Genomic DNA, 5484 nt, shown 5'->3' on the forward strand with positions numbered 1-5484 from the left:
AGATAATACACATGATACGATAAAAATAAATTATAACATTCAAAAAAAAATGAAAATTAGTTAGTACACTGCTAGTGGAGTTTTTAGACTCCACAAATAATATCAGGAGATTAGTAAGTACCTTATAGGAGTATAGTAAAATATTTAAAAAACATATATCAATTTTTTAAAACTCCTTATTAAATAAAAAAAATGCATTGCTAACGTACCAAGCAATTTCCCTTTAAAAATTTCAAAAGATATTATATTATATCATTCAAAACACGTATTACAATTATAAACATGCTGGTGAGTCAATAAATGTTTAATATTATATGAAAATCTTGCCACATATATAATAATTAAGATTTTATATATGAAAATTTGAAAGGTTAGTGATTATTAAAGGAAAATCAATATTTACAATATAATTTTTATAATATTTTTATTTAAAAACAATTAAAATACTTTTATATCCTTCATAAATGGAATAATAAAATACTAAATAACTTAATAATAATTAAATCAATTAAAAATTAGGGGTGAGCAAAACTCAATTCAATTCGAAAAAATAAAATAAAAAATCGAATTTCGAGTTAATCAAATTGAGTTGTTTGAGTTATTCAAGTCAACTCGAATAAGTAATTTGAGTTTTGAGTTCAAGTCAAGTTGAATTTTACAACTCGAATAATTCGAATAATAGATTGGTGTAAATACCCCTTTAGTCTTTATCAATTTTGAAAATAAGCAAATTGGTCTCTCTGAACAAAAATTACAAAAAAAATTTAAAATAATTTAAAAAATTCAAAATATTTATAAAAAATTCTAAAATTTATATTTATAAAAATTATAAAATTTTAACAAAAGTTCTAAAGAATATACAAAGAATATTTAAAAATTTTCTAAAATAATATTTTTGGGACCTAAATAAGTTAATTAATTATTCAAGTTTATCATACTAAAGTATTTTATTTTTATTATTTTATATTGAGAACGTTCTCAAATATATATGGTTTCAAATTTATGTGCTCTATCATGGAATTAGTTATATTGTAACAAGATTTTAATTTGACATATTTAATTTTTAATTTAACTCGAACAATTTCACTCGATTTGACTCGACTCAAATTTCATTTTTCACTCGACTCGATTCGAAAAAAAATCAAATCGAGTTATGATTATAAAATATGACTCCATAACTCGAAATTTTTCACTCGATTCGATCGAATGTGTTGAGGATCGACTCGTATAAATAATGAAAAAAATAGAGAAGATCAAATACACAAATTTTATGTGGAAAACTCCTCCGAAGAGGATAAAAATCACAGGCAAAGAAAACTTCACTAATGTGGCAAACTAACCTAAAAGAGGAAAACCCAAAGCCTGAATACAATCCTCTCTCAAAAACTCTCCCCAAAATTCTTGATCGAATCTCACATAAGAGATGTTCTATTAACTCTCTAAAATAGGGTTACAAATACCTTTTAAATAGACTAATATTAAATTCCTAATATGACTAAAATATTCCTAGATTAGTCAAAGTTCAATTGGGAAAAGATAACATAATTTAATCAGGAGAAAAGAGCCGATTTATGTGGGAACACGTCTCCACATTGTGAACTCATCCATTGTGTAGTCTCGATGTCCCAACGCTCTTTGTCGTGATGTTGAGCCTATTTTTTCCTTCCTTCGATTGCTCGTCAATTTTCTTTCTAAGTGCCTGCAAAAAGTCTGATAAATGCGATGCACACCCCCACAAACCTCTACCTTAACTCATATCTAACACGTCTTTTTTGCCAATGCCCACCATGGGTCTAGCTTGATCTTTGTAGGATATTAACCGAGTCCAAGCAATGCTTGTACTTTGAAGCTGGAAGACTTTTAGTTTTTTGAATTGCCAAATCAAAGTTGACTCATGTCTGCTTCCCATAAACGCAATGCTCTGTCTTTCCAACTCTTGCACCCGAGAGAGAAAATCTTTTAGTCAAAACGATCATACCTTTTTTGCTTATACGACCAAGTTGCCTATGCCTCAAATGAGTTGATTTCGACTCCTTAACAAACGAGAAAATTATTGCTTTACCAGTCACCGTTGAAACCTACAGAACATAAAGATTGTCAGTCTTTCAACCTCTTATCAGAATGAGAGCTCTACGAGATACCTTAATAACACTTGACTCAATGGTGATCCCACAACCCTTCGAGTCTAAATTTCCCAAGGAGATGAGATTTTTCTTTAAATCAGACACATGCTTGACATCTTACAGTGTCCTAATGATCCCGTTGTACATCCTAATCTGAACGATGTAACAACCCATTTTTCAGTTGTGTCAAAAATAATAGTTTTGGGACCACAATTATGATGAGTGAGTACATAATATTTATGAGCCAATTATTATGATATAGTGAATTTTATCTGATAATTTTTATTTAATTGGATAATTAGTTAAGTATAAGTGGGTTTTCCCAAAAGTTAAGTGATCCTGAGAAATGAGGTTTGGGGACCTTACTTCTATAAATCGAGCCCGTAAATATTTTCATTAAATATTTATGGAGTTAATATATAGGTATATTAAATCTTGGTCTAAAATTTTTAACGATTGAATAGTTAATTAAGTAAAAAGGAATAATTGTAAAAATTGTAAAACTTTATCGCTATTGATTTTTATTTGATAAAAGGGTTAAATATTATTAGATTGAGGTTCTAAATGAAAATAAGACCATTTTTATTACGAGTGGCTTGTTTGATGGATTAAGTTAAAGAAATAAAATTTAAATTTTATATAATTGTATTAAATAAAGGAATAAAACATAAAAGTAAAGTTGTCATCTTCCATTTGCTAATTCTCCATCATTTGGAAGGAAAGAAAAATTAAGAAGTTATTGACGAGCTTCAAGTAACCTTCGGCCCTCTTGTTTGGTAAGCAAACCAATCCCGTTTCTTGTAATATTTATGTTTTTGAGATCGTTGCAACTAGGTCCAACTAACTTATATCTCCGATTTCAAAATTGTTAAAGATTTTAAAACTTGTCGTTAATAAATCTTAGGTGCTTTTGATAGAAAATGATAGATTTGGAAGCTATGAAATGTTTAAGGACTAATTTACAAAGTGATTTGTGTTAATTTTGAATATAAGAACTAAATTGTTAATATATTGAAATTGATATGTAACTTTTGAAATTTTTAATGATAGGTGGTTGTAATTGAATGTGTTTGAAGTTGGTTTAAAGTTTGAAGTCCAAATTGGGACGTTCTGATAAGTTTGATTTTATGGACTAAATTGAATAAAATGCAAAAGTTTAGAAAAATCATGTAAAATGAAATTAAAATATTGTAAGCATGAATTTAAGTGTTATTATGAGATCGATATTGATATTTTGAATCTTAACTATTATATAGATCAAGTTGTTGACTTATGCGAAAAAAAGAAAAATGTCGAATAGTCCATGATAGCTAAATTGCTATAGTTTTGTCAAGTAAGTTCATACTACTTATGTGATTATAATTTGTTATTAATTTTTGTTAATTATGTAAATATAAATTGTTGAAATTGGAATCAAAATATGTGATAATGAATTGAATTATGACATAATTTCGATGGACTGAGTAAAAGTCTCATATACGAGGTTTCAGATTGATTCTTGATTGGACTGAGATCCAACATTTGTTGCGGACTCGGATATACATGTGACATTGATTTACCCTGGACTGATAATCTATTATCATTTTAAAGGTTTAGCTTGGACTGGTAACCGTATATGTATTTATAGCCCTAATCAGGCTATTTTTTGTGTTGTCACTGGTTTAGCACGAACGGGTAACCTGACACATATATTTCTATATATGACTAGCTCAGACATGCATCATATGTTACCCTCACTTGTGTACTAAGTTCTTTTACAAAGTTCCATTGGAAAATCAAAGGATATATAGTGTGAAATTGTATCGTTAATGTGGACAAAATGCAAACTTTGAATACCCATATGTTCGTTATTTATTGACCCAAAATTTTTTAAACTATGTCGTGATAGGGATAATATTTTGAATAATTTGCAATTAACTATTAAATGAGTAAGGTAAGTTGTTGAATTGACTTGTATGAGCTTACTAAGTATTTTATACACTTACTTCTGTTATTATGTTCTGTAGATTTTGAATACTTTGAACGTGTCAATCGGATCAGTAGCAGCTCACACCTACCATCTTCTAACTCGGTAGTTTTTGAAGTTTGAAAGTGTGGTTACTTGTGGCATGTATATAGGGTGTCTACTTTGCAAATTAATGATCATGTTTTAGTACTTTGGTTATGAAGAAGATTATAAGTAACCTTGATATATTAAGTGCTTGGTACCTAATTGACATTTAGTAAGTTGATGATGTTAGCCAATATTTGAATGGCATTATGTGTAAGTTTAGGTAATAACATGACTTGATATTGAATGTTGGTAATTGTTGATGTTTGGAGTAAATGGCTTGAATGGTATAGAATGGTCAAAGGCATAGTTTAATAAGGTATGCATAAATTGTGATCATAGATTCTTATGTTTTAGGTCACTTATTGAACTTTGCACATTGATATCTTAGTTAAAGTAAGGATGATTGTATAAGAATGTTTAGGCATGATAAATCTTTGTAACACCCCTATCCCGTAACCGTCGCCGGAATAGGTAAGGGGCATTACCGGACTTGTAACTCATGTCAGAACAGTAAAATTTTGAACTTTTTCTTGAAATAAAGATCATTCATTTAAATAAGTACTAAGCACAGCCAGGGATAAAATTTAAACTTCTCTAAGTAAACATTCAAAAGATGCCATTTTCGCATGGCTTATATACATTAACCAAAAATATTCTTCCGCCACTAGTCTATTCTATACATGCCATAAGATAATCCAAAACGTAGCAGTACCAAACAGTGGATAGTGATAGTGTGACTAGTTGCTGATGATCCCGAGCCTGTAGCTTCCAAATGAGATCTATAAAACAGAGGAAACAGAGTAAACGGAGTAAGCATTACAATGCTTAGTAAGTTTTAAGCAGTGTCAACAGATAACAATCAAATTATAACATAGTTGTTCGTATTTTTATTTCACTCTTCCTTCGGGCATACCATCCCTTTACCGAATATGCACATCTCATCATATACAATAGGCAGATAAACTTTCACATAAAAGTGAGCTCATGTGACATAGATATATCGTATGATTTCACATAACCTCTCACACTGATCCGATGTCACATAATCATAGGAATAGTCTCATAGATTGCTCTCGTATGCATCACATAACTACCTTATGATTTAGTGCAAATCAAGCTCACATATAAACTTGGAGTACATACCTGTTTAACCTTTCGCATTGAATATATTTATAAGCAATTCTTATTATGAAGTCTTACCCAGACATAATCTCCACACGAAGTTATCGGGTCTTACCCGGACAAAATCCCCACACGTAGTCATCAGGTCTTTAGAGCTCGGATATAGTACGAGCACGAAGCTTACGG

Source organism: Gossypium hirsutum, chromosome D13 (genome assembly GCF_007990345.1).
Source record: "Gossypium hirsutum isolate 1008001.06 chromosome D13, Gossypium_hirsutum_v2.1, whole genome shotgun sequence".
In the NCBI taxonomy this organism is placed as follows: Eukaryota; Viridiplantae; Streptophyta; class Magnoliopsida; order Malvales; family Malvaceae; genus Gossypium; species Gossypium hirsutum.